The sequence below is a fragment of the Rana temporaria genome, chromosome 3 (genome assembly GCF_905171775.1).
Source record: "Rana temporaria chromosome 3, aRanTem1.1, whole genome shotgun sequence".
NCBI classification, from domain to species: domain Eukaryota; kingdom Metazoa; phylum Chordata; class Amphibia; order Anura; family Ranidae; genus Rana; species Rana temporaria.
The window spans coordinates 246,798,791-246,822,841 of record NC_053491.1 but is presented as its reverse complement, the minus strand read 5'-3'; positions in this window follow the sequence as shown (position 1 = coordinate 246,822,841).

Genomic DNA, 24,051 nt, shown 5'->3' with positions numbered 1-24,051 from the left:
AAGGTTTAAAATCACATAAATATAATAAACTGTTGTATTAATGATGAATCTTTATGTCGTACGCAGACTGCTACATACATAAAAGGAACAGGAACATTATGCAAGCCCTGATGAAGTACATATAAGTGCGAAACTAGTTGGCAAATTCGCATGAATCTTCCTTCAAATAACCTGTTTTCCCTTTACTTTGTTTTTCATGAAACTGTGGTTTATGACCATATGTATACCTTATTATGTAAATTATATGAAATATGATATTTTATATTGTCATAATTAAATTATTTTTGATACTACTTTAAACTTTGTGTTTTGTGCGCCTACCTTATATACCAAGAGCAACACATCTCACTTAAAAAATCCCTATATTCGGAGAGGAACTGTCCTCCCCCAATATATGCCAAACTCCTTTTTTATTCTTTACATCGTTTCCGTAGTTGTTCCTTGCTTCTTCTGACACCAAATATTCTCTGGAGACGCCTTACCACCTTCTCCATTATCTGGGCCTTCAGTTTATTAGGAAATTCATAGGGGCCATGCTTGGCATCATAATCCTCTTCCCTGAGTACAGTCACCATTTCGACCATCTCCCGGAAGGTCATGTTACTTGCTTTGTATCTTCTTCTCCTGGAGGATGTGGAGGGGTCAGCGGAAGTCTGGCCTGTCTGCTGTTCTGGGTATGGCATGTTGGGGTGCAGGGGTGATGCTGCCATGTTCTCCATGTGGGTGAAATGAGAGAGAAGGGACAGGGAAAGCACTAGACAGAACGTCAGGGGTGTGGAAACGTGCGGAGCGTCACGCATGCGCGTGTATAAAGGGATACCACGTGAGTGAAGGCGGCGTTCACAATCTGTAGAAGAAGACGGAACTAACGACCATGTCATACGACGGTACGTAACAACATTTTTAACGTTTGAGTTTGTGGGCTAGATATGGTGTAAACCTAGCAGAAAGCAACAATAAACATAACTTTAGATTTTAGTCAGCCAAGATCTGTCATGGAAATAGCCCTTTATAGTGCCGTCGTACGTGCTGTACGTAACCGCGCTTTGCTAGAGCATTTTGCAGAAACTATGTTGTGTGGGCAATGTCGTTCTTTTACCATGAAAAGTGTCGTTTTTTGCATGATGAATATCGTCATTTGAATTCATGACAAAACTTGAGTGTAGTGCTTTTCTAACGTTTCACCCCAAAATGATGATCTATGCCTCATTACACACACCAGGGCTTCATTTCCTGATGAACATGACCGAGTATCCCAACACATGCTCAGCTAATTCCTTCTTGTCGTTTGCGTGACAAAAGAGAAGGGGCGGTAAAACATACACACATGTGTCGTACGTACGTTCGGGGTGCGGAGGAAGACGGTTGACCGACGAGTGTGTAGCTATACTTTGAACTTGGGACATCAGTGGCCTATACTGCAAAGACATTTAAGGGCTATATGGGGATAAATATTACTCCAGTTTCTAGACTGTGATTGTCAATATTATATATTTTTTTATTTTTGTCTTGCAGAAAAATTAATAAGTTTAATACAAGGGATTTCCTCGAATTTTTTTTGACAAATGGAGAGAGCTGCCTGTTTTTTGGGCCACAAAAGACCCTAGGTCCCGAAATAAAGAACAACAAAAGGCAGCACTCAATAGCCTGCTGCCATTTGTACGCAGCCAGGTGGGGCCCCATGTTACAGCTAACCAGCTGGAGACTCGAACTGGGACATTGAGAGGCTCATACAGGAAGCAACGCAACAAGGTCCTGGCTTCGATGAGGTCTGGAGCAGGGCAGTTATATGTCCCATCGCTGTGGTACTACAGCAGACTGTCATTTCTGGATGACCACCTGGAAGCAAGGGAGTCACTTTCCAGCCTTCCCCCCAGACAGAGAAGATCAAGGTCCAGCCTTCCCTCCAGCATTCCCTCCAGCCTCCCCTGCAGCCAATCTGATCCTCCTTCTGAAGGGGAGCCCGGTATAGTACTTTAAATTTGTTAATTTGTGTGGTTTAATTGCAGAAAAATAGATGTTAAAGCGGATGTTCCATTTCAAAAACTAAAATTTAAAAATACAGCAAATAATAACACTGTAGCTGCTGACTTTTAATAAGGACACTTAACTTTCCTAGGCCGCCAGCAATGTCAGCCCCCGCCGAGGCCGATCCTCGATCCTAGCAGCTCCAAGCGCCGCCATCCATAGTAAGGGAAACAGGCAGTGAATCGGTACAGCTTCACTGCCCGTTTCCTACTGCGCATGCGCAAGCAGTGCGGCGCTTTATGAATGGGCCGGCTGCTTTCTGGGACACACACAGGTCCCAGAATGCAGCGCGTCCCATTCACAAGTTTACACCCAGTGTAGGAGGAGGAAGAGAATCCACCGCGGAGGATGAAGAGGCAGATTTGTCACTTCCACATAGCAACAGCTATTTAGGGGGAGTAAAAATTCAATTTTTTTTACATTTTATTTCTTGAAGATTTGTGGTGTAATTTTTTATTTCTGGTGGAACCTCCACTTTAATATGTTAAACAAAAATAATGTTTTACCTAAATGTGGTTTCCATATCATTAGTCAGTAGTTGCCACAAAAGTTTTGGAGAGAATAATGCAAACTGCTGGGGTCAGAATAATTGGCTTTTCAAAATTTTAGAAACAAATTTACAACAGTCATGAACTGGAAATTGTGTGTGAATTTTAAAAACAACATTCAAACTGTCCCTTTTTTATACACAGGAGGACATCAGCCAGGAGGAGGGTCAGGAAAGTGCCAGGCAGGAGGAGGCCAGGGTGAGTGGCACAAGGGAGGTGGCAGGGTATAGTGGCACAGGGGAGGTGGCAGGGCCCAGTAGCAGCACTAGGTGCCAGGTGCCTCCCATCCGCCTCCAAAATAGAAGGGCCAGGAGGGATATGAGGGTCAGTGAAGCAGCACTGGGCCTGATCCGTGAGGCACAGGCCGCTCTCCAGCAGCCTACCAGCACAGAGGAGAGCTATGGCAGCCTTCTGATGGCGAAAATGAGGCAAATGAGTGAGGAGCAGTGCCTTCTATTTGAGCCCCTCCTCATAAGTCTGCTCCATAAGGGGGTGAGGGGCCTACTCACTGAAGACACAGTGATTTGTTCCCACGGCCATCCTTCCACCAGCTAATTATCCTCCTCCTCCTCATCCTCAAAATTATCAAACTTCTTCTCCTCATCCTCCTCCTCCTCCTCAAAATTATCAAACTTCTTCTCCTTCTCCTCATCCTCCTCCTCCTCCTGCTCCTAAAACTTCGCAAACTTCTTCTCCTTCTCCTCCTCCTCCTCCTCCTCCTCCTCCTCAAAATTATCAAACTTCTTCTCCTTCTCCTCATCCTCCTCCTCCTCCTCCTCCTCCTGAAACTTCTCAAACTAATCATACTTCTTCTCCTTCTCCTCCTGCTTCTGAAACTTCGCAAACTTCTCCTCCTCCTCCTCCTCCACCTCCTTCTTCTCCTCCTTCTTCTCCTTCTTCTCCTTCTGATCCTCCTCCACCTCCTACACCTCCTACACATTCTCCTCCTCCTGGCACGAGTACTACTCCAGTGGCACCACCTCCAGCCAAGCAGAGAAGGAAGGTTGCAGAGAAGGCTGCAAGGAAGGCTGTCCGGAAGACCAGGGAGTGACTCCCTTGCTTCCAGGTGGTGTAACAGAAGGCAGTCTGCTGTGGGATCACAACCTTGGGACATCTGACTGACCTGCTCCTGTTTCAGACCTCTGGGAGTCCAAGACCAGACTGGGCTCCTTCCTGTATGAGCCACTCAATGTCCCAATTCGAGGATCCAGCTGCTCAGATGTAACATTGGGCCCCACCTGTCTTTGCACAAATGCCAGCAGGTTATTGAGTGCTGTCTTTCATTTATTATATATATTTATTTATTTATGTTCATGACCTAAATAAATGGTATTTTTTTGGTTTACAGTTCATACTTGTCTATGTGTTTTTCCTCCAAAAAAATGTCGCTTGTGAGAAGGCAGGTTAACTTTTCAAAGAATACTAAAGGTCTAATTATTAAGGGACAGATCAGATAAGACCAAACAAGAAGGTTAGAATGGTGGTAACTTGACAAAAAAAAAAAAAAATACTATAAATTTGATAAGAATAAACTAATAATCTTAATAATCTTAAATGAAGAACTGGATTTTAAATAAAGCAATCAAAAACGGCAGAGAGAAAATATTTGTAAATATTCATGAGATCAGCATGAAAAAGGTTAAAAAAACTTGTCACTAATCTGTGTATATATAAGCAGCAAAAGAAGAAAATTAGTGTACATTTTTGTCCCATTCTAAAGATGTTTGAAATGCGCGGCATTTAAACGATGCAATAATGTTGGCAGCGTGACAAATGTGCTATCTCCATGACAAACGATACTTTTACTGAAGTTGCGCTCCCGTCTCCTACTTTATTCTGAGCATGCGCGGGTTTCTTAGCATACAGACGTCCGAGTTTCTCGTCGTAAACCAGCCCGTCGAGAACCTCGACAAGCCAAATTCAGACTCCCGACGAGAAAATAGAGAACTTGCTCTCTTTTTGGCTCGTCGAGGTTCTCGACAGTTTCCTCGTCGAAAATGTACACATGACCGGTTTCCTTGACCAAAAAATATCTCCCAGCAAGGTTCTTGCTGTTTTTTGTCGAGAAACTCGGTCATGTGTATGAGGCCTCATAGTTTATTTTGATCAACCCAGCAGGCTTAACAAAAAAAATGGACAACTCAGGTCAGAGTCTCTGTACTAACAATCAGATGTTAGTACAGCAAACTCCCCTGCTATGCTATTGTGTTCTGACAGGGGGACGGCCCCCTCTTTTTTGGTCATACCCCTTTGACAGAAACCAGCCCGAACGGTGGCAGTACATATGCATAACATTCAACCCGTGTGTACTAGGCTTTTGCTACAGGTATTACATCAATTTTTTCCTCTCCACTATAGTTTTCATCAATCAACAGCTCTTTCTAAATGTTAAAATCACATTAAATTATAAATAGTTTGTAGTAACATAAGTAATAACAAAGAAACTAAAGTTGAAGACATACATGAACCATCTGGAGTCTCTCATATATCCTGGATCACATTTAGCTATCCAATCTCCAGATTTTGCTCTGAACAACTATATCAACACAACTGCCAAGATTGTAAGTATCCACTTCACGGACTTCTGCCAATTTTGTTTACATATTGAATTCATTACAGTAATTTCACTGTGATGCCATGTGGATTCCAGAGGTTGAGACAATTACAAGATATCAGATCAATGGTCAAGACTATGTAATAAAAGACACTTTTAAAAAAAAATGCTACCAGTTTTTAACACATCGTCTTTGAAAAATTCATTATTTTAAGACATTTTGGGTCAGCTTAATTATATTTAGTAGATTTATTAACAGATTAGGTATGAGAGTGCAAAATCTGGTGAAGCTGTGCATAGTAGCCAATCTGCTTGTTCAGTTAAGCTTTGACAAAAAAAAAAAAAAAGCTGGAAGCTGATTGGTTTCTATACAGAGCTGCATCAGATTTTGCACTTTCCAATTTTAGTAAAACAACACCACTATTCCCTTAATGTGTCCCACTCAAAATGCTACTCAAAACTAGGGGCTTATCTATCTGAGGGGCCTCATGGGAGAAAGACAATTTGTTTCTTCACCAAGTCACCAGATCTAGTGGACTTTAAACTCAAGTTCTCCTCTTCATTTTGCTTCATCCTAAACCTTGACCGACTTTGCGTACTATCGGGTTGATTTACTAAAGGCAAATAGACAGTTGCCCTCTGCAAATGCAGTTGTTCCAGAGCTTAGTAAATGAGGTAAGGCTAAACTTTGTAAAGAGTACCCAAGTACAAGTGTACAGTCTTTTTGTCTTTAGTAAATCAACCCCTTTGTCTCTCTTGTGTAGTTTTTGTCAACCTCTTCCCCTTGTGGATGCCCATATTACGTCATAGGGGTGCCCTTCATGATGTGATTATAATAACTCGAATCCACATAGTTGGATATTTCAAAACAATATAAACTGTTTATTGAAAGCCTCTTTTTAATAGGCAAACATGATGTTCTAATACCCTTGCTGTATAGGTTTGAGGCCTCGTACACACGACCGGACATGTCCGGTGAAAACGGTCCACGGACCGTTTTCATCGGACATGTCTGCTGGGAGGTTTTGGTCTGATGTGTGTACACACCATCAGACCCAATTCCCTGCGGACAGAAAATGCTGTGACGTGGCGGCGACGATGACGCGTGACGTGCGCGAACCAGGAAGTTCAATGCTTCCACGCATGCGACGAATCACTTCGACGCATGCGGGGAATTTCGGTCCGATGGTTAGGTGTACTAACCATCGGACATGTCCGACGGACAGGTTTCCACCGGACAAGTTTCTTAGCATGCTAAGAAACTTTTGTCCGCTGGAAACCTGTCCGCTAGGCCGGAAAACTGTCCGCTAGGCCCTACACACGGTCAGACATGTCCGCGGAAACTGGTCCGCGGACCAGTTTTAGCAGACATGTTCGGTCGTGTGTACAAGGCCTAACACTTTTATCACAGTTTGAAAAAATAGGCATACCTTTCTGGGCAGGTTCTCATTTCACTTGTCTAGGTCATGTTATACCTAATAGTTGTTCCATTTAACTTGACCTTTTCTGCAATGTTGGAGGTTTTGCTACAAAGCCAAGTCACTTCATCAAGCCAAATGAGTGTCAAGAACATACCCTAATGCCGCGTACACACCATCACTTTATGTGATGAAAAAAAACGACACTTTCTGTGAAGTAAAAAATTACGTTTTTGAAACTTCAATTTTCAAAGACGAAGTTGCCTACACACCATCGTTTTCTCACAATGATCTTGCAAAGTGAGGTTACGTTCCACCACGTTTTACCATTGAAGTTTGCTTCATAAGTAGCTTCTGGGCATGCGTGGATGAAAAAACGTCTTAGAAAACAACGTTTTTTGCTACACACGGTCAATTTCTGTGAAGTAAAAGTTGACGTTTTGAAAAACGACACATAAAATTGAAGCATGCTTCAATTTTTTTTGGTCGTTTTTTAGAAGACATAAAACGACGTTTTCCCCCACACACAGTCAATTAAAGTGACGTTTTTAAAAACGTCATTTTTTTTCATCACATAAAGTGATGGTGTGTACGCGGCATAAGGGTATGGATATATATTTTTTTCAAATAGTCGGCTGGACTCTGTATAACCAATCTTGTAATTCTTCCACATTTCCAACAATGTATGGCATGACACATCTTGTTTCTAATAAGTAGTACAAGGATACGTTCACCTTTTAATAAAAAATAATAAATGCACATTTTTTTGCAGGTAAAAAAAAAATATGCATTTACTATTTTTTGTTTTAGCAGCCTGGAAAGCGTTGCACCAGCAATCAGATCGTTGATGCCATGCAGGTCTTCTGCAGACTGTCAGTGTAAGCTGTCTATCCCATACATCGTATGGACAGGCAGTTTCACACAGACAGAAGGAATCAATGAACTAACACATCGCTCAACAGTGCCGTCATAGTTCATTGAGAACTATAAGCCGACAGCCGCAAAGGCTGTTGGTAGTTGTAGTCCGTTCATTCACAGAACACCGTGAATTAATGACGCAGCTGGGTGGGCAGAGCCCCGCATGACTGCATTTTCTTTAGATTGTGGCAGCGAGCGGGGGGAGAAGATCCTCTGCTCATTGCCAAAATGGGGGTTTGGGGGCCGGTGCATTTGTACCATGTTACATGTTGCATTCTGAATATGGGAGTAACATGTAACTGGTTACAAAACTGAATCTATCGTTTAAGTTTAGTAATTTAGCAATTTTGCTAGTTATTTCATCTTTTTGTCTCCAGTCTTATGGATATTGAATCACCATTATCACCTTTCTCTAAATTACCTGAGAACCATAGGCCTCTGCAGGCCAAGTGCCTCCCCCTGATAAGGCTGGTGTTACCTATAGACAAGTGCACACAATCAGTCGGGGGCACCGTATACGAGTGTAATCCGTGTGTATGGGGGTGTAACCTATCTGTATGTATGGGGGGTGTAATGTATCTGTGTGTATGGGGGGTGTAATGTATCTGTGTGTATAGGGTGTAATGTATCTGTGTGTATAGGGTGTCATGTATCTGTGTGTATGGGGGTGTCATGTATCTGTGTGTATGGGGGTGTCATGTATCTGTGTGTATGGGGGTGTAATGTATCTGTGTGTATGGGGGTGTAATGTATCTATGTCTATGGGAGGGGTAATGTATCTGTGTGTTTTGGGGTGCAATATATCTGTGTATGGGGGGTGTAATGTATCTGTGTGCTTGGGGGTGTAATGTAACTGGGTATATCTGTGTGTATGGGGGTGTAATGTATATAAGAAAAAGGGAACTGGGAAATGAAAAAGGGATTTTCCCAGAAGTGAATTCTTCAGGCTGCACTAGTGCAGTTCCCATCAGTGCAGCCTGATCAGTGCCCATCAACACAGCCTGATCAGTGCAGACAGTGCCCGTTAATGCATCCTGATCAGTGCCCATCAAGGCAGCCTGATCAGTGCAGACAGTGCCTGTTAATGCATCATGATCAGTGCCCATCAATGCAGCCACACCAATGCAGTGCCCATCAGTGCAGCCTGATCATTGTCCATCAATGCAGCCTCACCAGTGCAGTTCCCATCAGTGCAGCCTGATCAGTGCCCATCAACGCAGCCTGATCAGTGCAGACAGTGCCGTTAATGCATCCTGATCAGTGCCCATCAAGGCAGCCTGATCATTGTCCATCAATGCAGCCTCACCAGTGCAGTTCCTATCAGTGCAGCCTGATCAGTACCCATCAAGGCAGCCTGATAAGTGCAGACAGTGCCCGTTAATACACCCTGATCAGTGCCCATCAATGCAGCCTGATCAGTGCAGACAGTGCCCGTTAATGCATCCTGATCAGTGCCCATTATGGCAGCCTGATTAGTGCAGACAGTGCCTGCTAATGCATCCTGATCAGTGCCCATCAGTGCAGCCTGATCATTGTCCATCAATGCAGCCTCACCAGTGCAGTTTCCATCAGTGCAGCCAGTGCCCGTTACTACATCCTGATCAGTGCCCATCAATGTAGCCACAGCAGTGCAATGCCCATCAGTGCAGCCTGATCAGTACCCATCAATGCAGCCTAATCATTGCCCATGGCATGTGGGGGTCAGCTGGGGGTATCAGGGTCTGTCTCACCTTAGCAGGTCCGGTTGCCACCCACTCTCTCCTCTCCACCCCCTATATGCAGTGGATAGATTCTTGCATAGCATGAATCTATCCACTGCTGCCCCATATTCATGCATCTGGTGCCTTTCGGGTCACTGGGCACATGAAGTACAGCGGCTAGATTTTTTTTAATAACCTGATTAGAGCTAGGTGATGGGCTAAGTGCCGGGCAGACAGTGGGCAGGGGTCCTCCTGGATCAGTCGGCTCCGCTAACCAGATGGGGGGGTTGGGGTGGCTATGTGCATCTGTGCACGGGGGGGGTGTGTTGCTTGAAGAGTCCGCTGGCGGAGGGGTTGCTGGATGAGGGGGGGCTGCTGGATGAGTCTGCTGGTGGGGGGGTTGCTGGATGAGTTCGCTGGCAGGGGGGGTGCTGGTGGCTGAATCTGCTAGCGGGGGGTTGCTAGATGAGGGGGGGCTGCTGGATGAGTCCGCTGGCAGGGGGGGTGCTGGCTGAGTCTGCTGGCGGGGGGGGGGGGCGATTCTGGCTGAGTCTGCTGGGGGGTGGTTCTGGCTGAGTCTGCTGGGGGGGTGGTTCTGGCTGAGTCTGCTGGGGGGGTGGTTCTGGCTGAGTCTGCTGGGGGGGGTTCTGGCTGAGTCTGCTGGGGGTTCTGGCTGAGTCTGCTGGCAGGGGGCGGTGGATTCTGGCTGAGTCTGCTGGGGGGGGGGGGTTCTGGGCTGGCTGAGTCTGCTGGCAGGGGGTTGGGGATTATGGATGAGTCTGCTGGCGGGGGGTTGCTGGATGAGTTCGCTGGCAGGGGGGCTGGTGGCTGAATCCGCAAGTGGGGGGTTGCTAGATGAGGGGGGGCTGCTGGATGAGTCCGCTGGCAGAGGGGGTGCTGGCTGAGTCCGCTGGGGGGTTGTTCTGGCTGAGTCTGCTGGCGGGGGGGGCAATTCTGGCTGAGTCTGCTGGGGGGGTTCTGGGCTGGCTGAGTCTGCTGGCAGGGGGTGGGGGTGGGGGATTCTGGCTGAGTCTGCTTGGGGGGGTGGTTCTGGCTGAGTCTGCTGGCAGGGGGTGGGGGATTCTGGCTGAGTCTGCTGGGGGGGGGGGGTTCTGGGCTGGCTGAGTCTGCTGGCAGGGGGTGGGGGATTCTGGCTGAGTCTGCTGGGGGGGGTCTGGGCTGGCTGAGTCTGCTGGCAGGGGGTGGGGGATTCTGGCTGAGTCTGCTGGGGGGGGTGGTTCTGGCTGAGTCTGCTGGGGGGGTGGTTCTGGCTGAGTCTGCTGGCAGGGGGTGGGGGATTCTGGCTGAGTCTGCTGGGGGGGTGGTTCTGGCTGAGTCTGCTGGCAGGGGGTGGGGGATTCTGGCTGAGTCTGCTGGCAGGGGGTGGGGGATTCTGGCTGAGTCTGCTGGCAGGGGGTGGGGGATTCTGGCTGAGTCTGCTGGGGGGTGGTTCTGGCTGAGTCTGCTGGCAGGAGGTGGGGGATTCTGGCTGAGTCTGCTGGGGGGGGGGGTCTGGGCTGGCTGAGTCTGCTGGCAGGGGGGGGGGGATTCTGGCTGAGTCTGCTGGGGGGGGTGGTTCTGGCTGAGTCTGCTGGGGGGGTGGTTCTGGCTGAGTCTGCTGGCAGGGGGTGGGGGATTCTGGCTGAGTCTGCTGGGGGGGTGGTTCTGGCTGAGTCTGCTGGCAGGGGGTGGGGGATTCTGGCTGAGTCTGCTGGCAGGGGGTGGGGGATTCTGGCTGAGTCTGCTGGCAGGGGGTGGGGGATTCTGGCTGAGTCTGCTGGGGGGTGGTTCTGGCTGAGTCTGCTGGCAGGAGGTGGGGGATTCTGGCTGAGTCTGCTGGGGGGGGTTCTGGGCTGGCTGAGTCTGCTGGCGGCAGGGGGGGGTGTTGGCTGCAGAGTCCACTGGATGGCTTCTATGGAGAGCTGAAGGGGATACAGTACTAGAGGCATGTCATCATTATTTCACATCACAGATCACACGCACCTTACTTTACTTTCAGTTCAGTGCAGAGCTCAGTGCAGAGTGCACTGCAGCCTCTCTCTCAGTCTCGCTGACTCTTCTCAAGTTCTCTGCAGCCAGCCCACGAGTCACAGAGATGACCCTCCCCTGACGTGCCACATGACATGACATTCCTACAACTCCCACAATGCAGCACGGCAGCAGCCAGCCAGCCAATCGGCGGCCGCTGCTGACGATTTTTAGCAAAAAAAAAAAAAACGCGGCCGTTTTAAACATAAATATAAGCGAGCTGGCTGAGGGGAGAGAACACTCAGGCACTATTTTGCGAGGCAGCGGCCCGCAACCCGACCAGCCCATCTGGAAATATCCCGGTTCTCCCGATTGGCCAATCCGGGCCTGGATATGATGCACTATTCCTCCCACTGACACCAACAAGGGGGCACTATTTCTTCTACTGATACCAATGATGGGATACTTTTCCTCCTACTGATAGAGGCACTACTCCTCCTACTGACCACCAACCCTGAGGCCATATTTATTCTCACTGATGTTGGGCCCGGGACATTTTCTGCCCCCACTGGCCTCAATCTGGCCCTCCTAAAGTCTGAAGGACAATAAACTGGCCCTTTGTTTGAATAGTTTGGAGACCCCTGGTCTCAATGGAGACAGATGGCCGCCACATTCAGACATACATATAAGCCACTCAATACTGCTTGCAGAAGTAGTATTCTAATAGCACTCCTGTGAATCCGGAATTAGATGGACGAGATTGGAGCTTCATAAACTTGACCAGCTGAAGGTAATCATGTAATTGAGAAGTTCATACAATAGCCACTGGTCGGGTAGTTTATAAGGTCGGGTAAGAATTGACTCCTGTTTTTCCACACAGTTTGTGATGAGACTACACAAACTTCACGTAAATATATATGATGATATGTAGGTCACTGATTATCGAGTGGTAAGATGTAGAGTTGGACAAATGTAGTAGCGTACAGGTATATAATATATACGACCTCCCAACGTGAATTGGGATGGATACAGCTCACTGTCCAGCCGCTACTTGAAAGCCACTCTTATCCAGGTCCGTGATGTCTGGACCGGCGTCCCGTCTATGCGGGAGCCACTCAAAAGTCACCCAGGATGAAAATTACATATCCTTCCAATCCGAAGGTATCGGGTGTATCAGACATCAACAGTAGATGCTGTGAAGTCCAACAGGGGTGTGCAGATTGGCCTCTTGTGTGGAGTGCAGCGTCTCTAAAACATTACCCGAACGGAGCCAGGAAATGTAGGGAGGGCTTGTCTAGTGGCTAAGGCGTCTGTGCCCTCACAGCGAGGAGGCTGATGGCGTAATGCTGAGAACTGCTCCAGAAAGGTGATTGGGGAAGCAGTAAATCCAGTAGCTGATCCGGGAAGCAGTAATTCTAAAACATGAAGTAACATGGTAAACTGACTAACTCACAATATTTTTGAGTAACATTAAAATAAAATACCACAATTATTAATTCTTTGGCAGGTAAAAAGTAAACTTAACAGCATGTACAATCTGCCAGCAATGTATTACAAAAAGGCGGTACACCATTAATGCAATTATATAATCAATACATTTTGTGGCAGCAGTGCATAAAATCATACAGATACAGGTCAGGGGGTTTGGGTAATATTTCCAATAAACACTAGAAGGGGACAAAAATTGTGATCTTACTTGTGGCATTGTTATTTGGGCCAGACCATCTTGTTTGAGCATTTCTGTATCTGGTGAACCCCTGGGGTTTGTATGCACAACCATCGGTAGAGTTTGTCTCTAGACAAAAAATGTGCAGTGGAGAGGCAGTTCTGTGAAAGGAAATGCCTTGGTGATAAGAGAGGTCAGAGGAGAATGACCAGACAGGCTCAAACTGACAGGAAGGCTAAGTTGACTCAGATAGCCAATCTTTACTGTGGTGAACAAACAAGCAATTTTTTTTTTACTTTACAATGAGTTCAGAGTTCTTCTGTTTCTTTCCAATTACTAAATCTCAATACAATAGAAAACCTTTAGATGTGGTAGAATGGGAGATTCACAACATGCATGTTGACAAATCGTCAGAAATTGTGTGATGCAGTCATGCCAACATGAACCAGAATATAAAAGGAAAGAGGGAAGGGGTTTGTCAGGAGTTACTCCAAACGCTACCCCAGGGCTGGGCAAGAAAAGCGAAAGGAAGGGATATGGGAGAGGAGGGAAAAACCGAGGGGAGGAAGGGAAGGAGAGAGGGGGAAGAATTGAGGGGGGAGGGAAGAGATAGTCCTCAACACCTCTAGGTGTCGTGGGGTAGCATTTGGAGTAACCCCTGACAAACCACTTTCCTCTTTCCATTGTCTAAATTAAGGACACCCCTATTTGTTTAACCATTTAATTGAGGCAATACCTCTGAATCAGAATCTAAAAGGAATGTTTATGAATTGTGGAGCTCATGTCATGAAGAATGGAAGTGGTTTTGAGAGTAAAAACAGGCCCTAGTTAGAATTAGTATAGTGTTTCTAATAAATTACAAAGATAAGCTATTATTTTGACCATATATTAAATTCAAGTGTTTACTTGGAGTACCACTTTAGGTCCAAAAAACAGGTGCTCATCAGTACTGCAACCTCACTGGCTACAGGGTTCTTTGTCACATATAGGCTGTGCTCATTCTGCGTAAACATAAAACCTTAAGGAAAAACACTGGGGGACGGCACAACACCCCCCCCAAAAAAAAAAATAGGCTTAGCTAAACTAAAGTAAAAAATTCAATATTGTGCATGCACAACGTTATTTATTTTACCCTATATCACTATCATCTAAAAGTTGGCAACTGCGCCAGACGAATGGCGGTAAAGGGTAATAATCCAAAATTCCGTAAGAATATGTTCTTTCTGGACTTATCCAGAATTGGTTCAAAGGAATTTAATTAAACTCGTTGGCCTGGTTCATGTGAAATAAAATTGCAAATGGGTTGGCAAAAATAAAGTTGTCAGCAGCATCAAACAAAAGTTTATATAAGTAGCCTCAGGTTAAAAAAAAGTAATATACTAAAGTTCACCAAAACTACACTAAGATCCATCCATAAAGGTCAGACAAATCAAAGTGCTTTTCATTTGCCCTATATATTTCTAAATGTATCCTGTTCTTTTTCAACTTTTTAAAAGTCTGACATAAAAAGTCTGACATAAAAAGATGTGATGATAAAAGAAACGTGGCAATAAAAAATCCAAAAATTATTACCACCAATTATACCACAGTGAGGAAATGTACTTCTCCAACTTTTCTCCAATACATGTAATGACTTCTAGGCAAAAACGATTTCCTTTAAACTGACCAAAATACATATGATTGAAGATAAGCCCAGGAGTGGTGTTTTCTGTACCTTATGGTGTGGGCCATGTTGGAGGGCCTGCATTGTACTGCAAATGGTGGGAAAATTGTAAGGATGAGCCAACCGCCCCCCCCCCCCCCCCCCCCCGGTTCGGTTCGCACCAGAACTTAAGTTGCGAACAGGCAAACAATTTGTTTGAACACACCGTTAAAGTCTATGGGACACGAACATGAAAAATCCAAAGTGCTAATTTTAAAGGTTTATATGCATGGTATTGTCATAAAAAGTGTTTGGGAACCTGGGCCCTGCCCCAGGGGACATGTATCAATGAAAAAAAAAGTTTTAAAAATTGACGTTTTTTCGGGAGCAGTGATTTTAATAATGCTTAAAGTGAAACAGTAAAAGTGAAACAGTACAAGTTAAATATTCCTTTAAATTTCGTATCTGGGTAGTGTCTGTAAAGTGGCACATTTTTTTCATGTTTAGAACAGTCCCTGCAGCAAAATGACATTTCTAAAGTCATTTAAAACTGCTTGTGGCTGTAATGAATTGTCGGATCCCGGCAATACAGATAAAATTCTTTAAAAAAAAACGGCATGGGTTAATAGGAATATTAAGGGGAACCCCAAGACAAAATTTAAAAAAAAATTGTGTGAGTCCCCATAAATTCCATACCAGGCCCTTCAGGTCTGGTATGGATATTAAGGGGAACCCTGCGCCGATTTCTTTTAAAAACATGACATAGGGGTCCCCCTCAAAATCCATACCAGAACCTTCAGGTCTGGTATGGATTTTAAGGGGAACCCTGCGCCAAAATAAAAAAAATGGTGTAGGGGTCCCCCCAAAAATCAATACCAGACCCTTATCTGAGCACGCAACCTGGGCAGGCCACAGGAAAAGATGGAGGATGAGAGAGCGTCCCCCTCATAACTGTACCAGGCCACATGCCCTCAACATGGGGAGAATGCTTTGGGGTCTGGACACCAAAGCACCATGTCCCCATGTTGATGGGGACAAGGGCCTCATCCCCACAACCCTTAAACGGTGGTTCTGGAGGTCTGCGGGTGGGGGGACAAGTCCTTTATTAAAAAATAAAAAAATAAAAAAGTCCAGCGATGTAATCCATCTCGACCCGACAATAGAGAAAAAAAAGCTGCTACTATGTTCCCATCGAGTGACGCTACTCCCGCCGTGACAGCTCTTATATAGTTGAGGGCGGGTCCACCAGGCATCTACACGGGTGACCCCACCCCCCTCTGACACCATGGGGGTTTCTGCAAAGCATCCTCTCCATGTTGAGGGCATGTGGCCTGATACAGTTCAGGAGTAGGGACTCTCTCTCATCCCCCCTCTTTTACTGCAACCTGCCAGGTAGCATGCTCGGATAAGGGTCTGGTATGGATTTTTGGGGGACCCCTACGCCATTAAAAAAAAAAATTGGCGCAGGATTCCCCTTAATATCCATACCAGACCTGAAGGGCCTGGTATGGAATTTGGAGGGGCCCCCAAGCTATTTTTTTTAAAACTTTTGTTCTGGGTCCCCCTTATTATTTATACAAGACCCAAAGGGCCTGGTAATGGACTGGGGGGAACCCATGCAGTTTTTTTCAATTAATTTTGTATGTATTGCCGGGACCTGACAATTGATTTTAGCCGCGAGCAGTTTTAAATGACTTTTTTCCTTTAGAAATTTCATTTTGCTGCAGGGACTGTTCTAAACACGGGAAAACTATGCCACTTTACAGGCATACTATAGACACCCCCCATGTACGAAATTTAAAGGAACTTTTATTGTTTCACTTAAAGCATTATTAAAATCACTGCTCTCCAAAAAAACGTCAGTTTTTAAAACGTTTTTTTGCATTGATACATGTCCCCTGGGGCAGGACCCAGGTCCCCAAACACTTTTTATGACAAAAACTTGCATATAAGCCTTTAAAATTAGCACTTTTGGTTTTTCATGTTAGTGTCCCATAGACTTTAACTGGGTTCCATGGCTTTAGAATTTTCCCCAAACTCAGCATATTGTTCGGTCTTCACCAGAACATCCGAACAACCAAAGTTCGGCCCGAACTTATACATGGGCAGAACCGTTCGCCCATCCCTAGAAATTTGGGGGGATTAAAGTTTCACCCAATTATACATTCAACAGTGCTAAATCGCTATTTTTGGCAGCACCCCCCCCCCCCATCCTCAAGCCTCGTCATGCTGATTTCCAGTAAAGGCTCAGACCTAACAAAGCCTTTGGCCTCGTACACACGGCTGAGGAACTCGACGTGCCAAACACATCGAGTTCCTCGGCCAGTTCAGCACTGAAGCCGCCGAGGAGCTCGGCGGGGCGAGAGCTCCCATAGAACAACGAGGAAATAGAGAACATGTTCTCTATTTCCTCGCCGAGCTCCTCGTCGGCTTCCTCGGCCGAAAGTGTACACACGGCCGGGTTTCTCGGCAGAATTCAGCCAGAAACTCGGTCGGAAGCTGAATTCTGCTGAGGAAACTGGTCGTGTGTACGGGGCCTGAGGCTTTTGTGGCAATGAAGAAGCTGAATCTTGTAAATCAAAACCCTGCTCTCCTACTGTTCCCCTACTGAAAAAGAGAAACTGATTTACCTGTCTACTGGAAAACGTAAAGCATATCTATAGCCAGGTTTTTGGTTTTAGAAAGAGTAAGGAAGAGTTAGGGATGTGTTTACATCTGCCTGCCTCTTTCTAGCTGTGCAGTTTTAGTGCCTCACTTTGAATCTACTCTATTGAGAAGTTAGAGACCTCTTTCACAAGGAGGTTCGATGTGAATCTTTGGGAACTTGAGTCTATGATATGCAATCTATCAAGTTTTATTTTGTAAGTGCAATTGTTTGTTTGTTAGCTATTAACCACTTAAGCCCCGGACCAATATGCAGCTAAAGGACCAAAGGTGTTTTTACAATTTGGCACTGCGCTGCTTTAACTAGTAATTGTGCGGTCATGCAATATTGTACCGAAACAAAATTTGCATCCTTTTCTTCCCACAAATAGAGCTTTCTTTTGATGGTATTTGATTGCCTCTGCGATTTTTATTTTTTGCGATATAAACGGAAAAAGACTGAAAATTTTGAAAAAAAAATGATATTTTCTACTTTTTGTTATAAGAAAAAATCAAATAAACTAAATTTTAGTCAAACATTTAGGCCAAAATGTATTCAGCCACATGTCTTAAGTAAAAAAAATCGCAATAAGCGTATATTTATTGGTTTTCGCAAAAGTTAAATTTTTGACTGCCTATATCAATTCTTGAGGCGCTAAAATGGCAGGGCAGTACAAAACCCCCCCAAATGACCCAATTTTGGAAAGTAGACACCCCAAGTAAACTGCTGAGAGGCATGTTGAGTACATTAAAAAAAAAAATTTAGTCCCAAGTGATTAAATAATGACAGAATTTTTTTTTTACAAAAAGTTGCCACTAAATGATATATTGCTCACACATGCCATGGTTATATGTGGAATTGCACCCCAAAATACATTCTGCTGTTTCTCCTGAGTACGGGTATACCACATGTGTGGGACTTTTTGGGAGCCTAGCTGCGTATGGGGCCCCAAAAACCAAGCACCGTCTTCAGCATTTCTAAGGGCGCAAATTTTTGATTTCACTCCTCACTACCTATCACAGTTTCGAAGGCCATAAAATGCCAAAATAGCACAAAACCCCCCCAAATGACCCCATTTTGGAAAGTAGACACCCAAGCTATTTGCTGAGAGGCATAGTGAGTATTTTACAGCTCTCATTTGTTTTTAAAAATGAAGAAAGAAAATAAAAATGTATTTTTTTTTCTTTTTTACATTTTTAAAACTTTGTGACAAAAAGCGAGATCTGCAAAATACTCACCATACCTCTCAGCAAATAGCTTGGGGTGTCTACTTTCCAAAATGGGGTCATTTGGGGGGGGGTTTGTGCCATCTGGGCATTCCATGGCCTCCGAAACTGTGATAGGTAGAGAGGAGTGAAATCAAAAATTTACACCCTTAGAAAGCCTGAAGGCGGTGATTGGTTTTTGGGGTCCCGTACACGGCTAGGCTCCCAAAAAGTCTCACACATGTGGTACCCCCATACTCAGGAGAAGCAGCAGAATGTATTTTGGGGTGTATTTCCATATATGCCCATGGCATGTTTGAGCAATATATCATTTAGTGACAACTTTGCGCAAAAAAAAATATATATATATTTATTTTTCCCGCAACTTGTGTCAAAATATAAAATATTCCATGGACTCGACATGCCTCTCAGTAAATAGCTTGGGGTGTCTACTTTCCAAAATGGGGTCATTTGGGGGGATTTTGAACTGTCCTGGCATTTTATGCACAACATTTAGAAGCTTATGTCATACATCACCCACTCTTCTACCACTTCTGAAGACAAAGCCCTTTCTGACACTGTTTACATAAAAACATATTTTTATTTTTTTGCAAGAAAGTTAAGTTGAACCCCCAAACATTATATATTTTTTAAAGCAAAGGCCCTACAGAATAAAATGGTGGGTGTTGCATTTTTTTTCCACACAGTATTTGCGCAGCGATTTTTCAAACGCATTTTTTGTGGAAAAAATACACTTTTTTTATTTTAAAGCACTAAAACACACTATATTGCCCCAATTATTGATGAATTAAAAAAGATGATCTTAGGCCGAGTACATGGATACCAAACACGACATACTTTAAAATTGCGCACAAACGCGCAGTGGCGACAAACTACATACATTTTTAAAAGCCTTTAAAAGCCTTTACAGGTTACCACATTAGATTTACAGAGGAGGTCTACTGCTAAAATTACTGCCCTCGATCTGCCCTTTGCGGTGATACCTCACATGCATGGCACAATTGCTGTTTACATATGATTCCAGACCGACGCTTGCGTTCGCCTTTGCGCAAGAGCAGGGGGGGGGACAGGGGTGCTTTCTTTTTTTTTATATATATTTATTTAGCTTTTTTTATTTTATTTGTAAACTGTTCCTTCCATTTTATTTATTTTTTACCATTTTTATTGTTATCTCAGGGAATGTAAATATCCCTTATGATAGCAATAGTTAGTGACAGGTACTCTTTTTTTTTTTTTAAATGGGGTCAGGCATCATTCTGGTATAACCATTCAAAGTCCAGCAGCATACCAGTACGTTGATGGTTCTTGTTGGACATGTATTGTAATCTTTTTTTTCATGCAGCCTGTTGGCTGAACGAAAAAAATAGTGGATAGAATACCTCCCTTCATCCACCCATTTCTAATGATGGGCATACATGCACCATTTATATATGCCGAAGCATGGGGGCAACCTCCCGCAAAAAAAGTTATGCTGCGTACACACGATCTGACTTTTCCACAGGCAAGCCTCCGTTGGAATTTCGTCCGTATGTACGCGGCATTAGGAGCAAAATCGCTCCTCCGCCCCTAATGCCACCATGCTCCTACAGCACTGGAGTCACGGCTTTATATATCGTGGGAGCAAACGCTGTTGCTGCCAAGATAAATAAATCCACGCAACAGCTGAATGGCGTACCTGAAAACAGTAAAGTAAATTACATACCTGAAAAGAAAGCATGAAAAAACATAATAACAATAAAACTTTACAGAATAGAATACAGTAAAAAAGAGCAGAACAATGGAGGAAAACGGATTGGCTCCGCGGGGGCGACTCTCTGGAACCAAATCCCGCTTAACATTCGCATCTCCTCAAGCCTACATACGTTCAGGAAGAAGCTGAAGACCTGGCTATTCTGCCAAGCATTTCAATCCTAGGCCAATTTTTCTTCGTTCATCTACTCGCTGATTTCTTGTCTTTTTTTCCCTCCTCTTTTATTTATGCTCCCCTCGCCAGAACATCCGGGCTATTTTGCCACAAAGCGCTTTGGCACCACCGACCGGTGGTATATGCGCGCTTCACAAACAAATAGTAATAAATAAATAAATAAATAGAGAGAGAATAGAGAGGGAGAGAACAATAAAACGACAACTATTTTTTTATTTTTATTTTTATTTTTTTTGTGTTTTTATTTTTTACTTAGAAAACGCTTCCAAAAAAAACTGTTAGCGATCGCAGGGATCAGGCCTGTCTCTGCGAACGCTGCAGTTATGTGTGTTGTGTTTTGTAAGTGACAGTGATCGATCGATACTGCACTTGGGTGGGTTGGGCTGGGCTGAGCGGAGGGGCAAAACGCAGGTGCTAGCGGGTATCTGGGCTGATTCCGCTAACAATGCGTTTTTGGGAACCCTAAACTGCTGGGTACGCTAGTATAGATCTGATCAGATCAGGTATCGATCCGTTCAGATACTATACCACTAAGGGGGGTATATGCTTTGCGCATGGGTTTAAGGCCCCGTACACACGAGAGGATCGATCCGCTGAAATTTATCCGCGGACCGGTTTTAGCGGATAGATCCGCTGGTGTGTAGGATCCAGCGGATATTTTTCCGCGGATATTTTTCCGGGCGATGGATTTCCAGCGGATCAAAATTTCTTAGCATGCTAAGAAATCTATCCGCTGGGAACCTGTCCGCCGGACAGATCCGTTGGTTAGTACACAATATCCGCGGAAAAAAAACCAGCGCATGCTCAGACAAAATAAGGGGATGGGAGCGCTCGTTCAGGTAAAACTCTCGTTTGTTTGTGACATGGCACCTTCGTCATTTTAAATATCTAGTGTGTTGTTTATTGACTCTTTTTTTTAAAAGCGTTCTCTTGCTAAAATAAATCCGTTCTCTTGCTGATGCTATCTATCCTGATGTTGTAACTTTATGTCCTCCACATGTATATATTTATGTTATGTTATTTTTATGTAATCTTGATGTTATTTTTTTTTTATTATTTATTGTTTCGCAAGTTATGTCACCATTGTTTTTTGTGGCCCTTTTTTTTTTTTTTTTTTTGGTGTTTGGCAAGTTATGTCACCATTGTTTTTTGTGGCCCTTTTTTTTTTTTTTTTTTGGTGTTTGGCAAGTTATGTCACCATTGTTTTTTGGGGCCTTTTTTTTTTTTTTTTGGTGTTTGGCAAGTTATGTCACCATTGTTTTTTGGGGCCCCTTTTTTTTTTTGGTGTTTGGCAAGTTATGTCACCATTGTTTTTTGGGGCCCTTTTTTTTTGGTTTTTGGCAAGTTATGTCACCATTGTTTTTTGGGGCCCCTTTTTTTTTGGTGTTTGGCAAGTTATGTCACCATTGTTTTTTGGGGCCCCTTTTTTTTTTGGTGTTTGGCAAGTTATGTCACCATTGTTTTTTGGGGCCCTTTTTTTTTGGTGTTTGGCAAGTTATGGCACCATTGTTTTTTGTGGCCCTTTTTTTTTTTTTTTTTTTTGGTGTTTGGCAAGTTATGTCACCATTGTTTTTTGGGGCTTTTTTTTTTTTTTTTTGGTGTTTGGCAAGTTATGTCACCATTGTTTTTTGGGGCCCTTTTTTTTTTTTTTGTGTTTGTCAAGTTATGTCACCATTGTTTTTTGGGGCCCTTTTTTTTTGGTTTTTGGCAAGTTATGTCACCATTGTTTTTTGGGGCCCTTTTTTTTGGTGTTTGTCAAGTTATGTCACCATTGTTTTTTGGGGCCCTTTTTTTTTTTTTTGGTGTTTGGCAAGTTAGGTCAACATTGTTTTTGTGCGTGTGTTTTTCCTTTTTTGGTTTTATGGTTTACCAAGTTGGTACACCAAATGTCCCCCCCCCCCCCCCAAAGGAGTTTGTGTCCTTTGTAAATGACACATATTATTTTGTAAAATGTTTCATGCATAATCACCACAGTATTAAAACACAATAGACAAGGTTTTTCAGTAAAGCAAAAAGCCATTTATTTTGGTCATAAACAAAATTAATTTAACTAGAACGGCAGCACTTGCTCAGATAGCAACATACATGCAGAGTTGTGTTCCAGCCTGCACAGGCAACATAGTCAAGGACAAAATGGCAAACCTTGAGGAGTACATACCAAACATAATCTAAAGAACCCCAAAAAATAAATCAGGAGCAGCAGCAAGTGAGCCAATGGAGCCCAGGCTGCGGTAGTCCAAAAAAACACCAGTTTTTGCGTGAATCATCTGGAAGGCCGGGAATCACCTTGTCCTCTTCCTTGTAACCTTCCTTGCAGCCTGCATTGCAGCGGATCTTCCTCGGACCCGTCCACGGCCCCTTGCAGGTGGGTATGATGTGGCAGCAGGAGGAGGTTTCAGATGTTGGGCAGGATAGGCCGGGTCACTCAGCTCAGTCTGACTGGTCAGCTTGCCCCGATGCATCCATATAAGGACCTGGTTTATGAGGTCCTTGGCCAGCCTCCTATCGTCCTCCCCCGCTTGGGACATTTCATGTGCCACGTAGGCGCTGTATGCCTCAGTGGGTTTGAGGGGGGCCCTCATTAAGGCACTAGCCTCCTTTATCATTTCGAGGCTTGCGTCCTCAACTTCCCTCCTGCGCCTCATTAGGCCTGGTTGCCTGACCTGGAGGGGAGGGACTTGGCTCGTGGTGCTGAGCCTGTGCCTGGGGACCTGCTGACTGGTACTGGGCCCGGCCTCCTCCTGGCTGCCACTGACCCCTTCCGCCTGGCTGACATGGACCTCATCATCAGGAGCTGACACCTCCTGGCTGGTCTCTTCTTCCTGTGTCAAAAAAAGGGACATGTTGTAATATTTTGCACAATCAAATCACACACATTTTCATGCTCTAGACTGGTTTGTTTTCTCTTACTTTAAACTTGAACAGACTCTCCTTCTGACCCCTGCACTTGGCATCCCTGACCCCTATTTTTATGCCCACAAATTTTCTTTTCCTTTTATTTTTTTGGATTACAATATCAACTCAATAAACAAACAATAATTAGCAGCCCAGAAATATGTTGCATACTACTCTACCTCAGAAGTGGAAAGTCGCAGATCTGGCTCCATGTCAGCCAGCCCCTCACCGTACTCTTCAGGGGTGTGGGGATCCGTGGAAGGTCCGCTGCGATGACGGCTGGAAGTAAGGCTTGACATTGATTTCCGGCCCTCCATTTGATCACGCAAAAACTCCAGCTCTTTGTAGTACCACAGACTGGGCTCCGTTGACTCGCTTGCAGCTGCTCCTGATCTTTGGTCATGTAGTTGGCGATTTATTTTACGGTATGCGCTCCTCAGGTTCTTCATTTTATCCTTCACTATGTCGCCTGTGCAGCCAGGAATCCAAGTCTGCATGTATGTAGCGATCTCGGCAAGTGCTGCCGTTCGTCGGTTTCGATTATAATATTGGGGGTGTTTAGAATCCCACAGTATGGGCATTTCCCTGAACTTTTGGATGAGCCTGACAATATTCTTCGGTCCCACTATATGGTCCATCTTTTGTATTTTCGTTTGTAATTTTTTTCAAGATTAACACTGTTAAAAACATAAAAAAATACCGTTAAAAAAGGCTCAGTATTCACATTGTCAGAATATGTGGCCCCAGATTTTTCAGCTACTATACAAACACAGTGTCTCCTGCAGCTACAATGCTGGCCAGCTCTGCCCCATTGTTGATCCAAAAACTGAGTTTACATGCAGACCCTTTGGTTACATTTCTCAAAATACGTGGGATCTCTAACCATCCCCAATTATTAATAATTTGACCATTCATCAAGG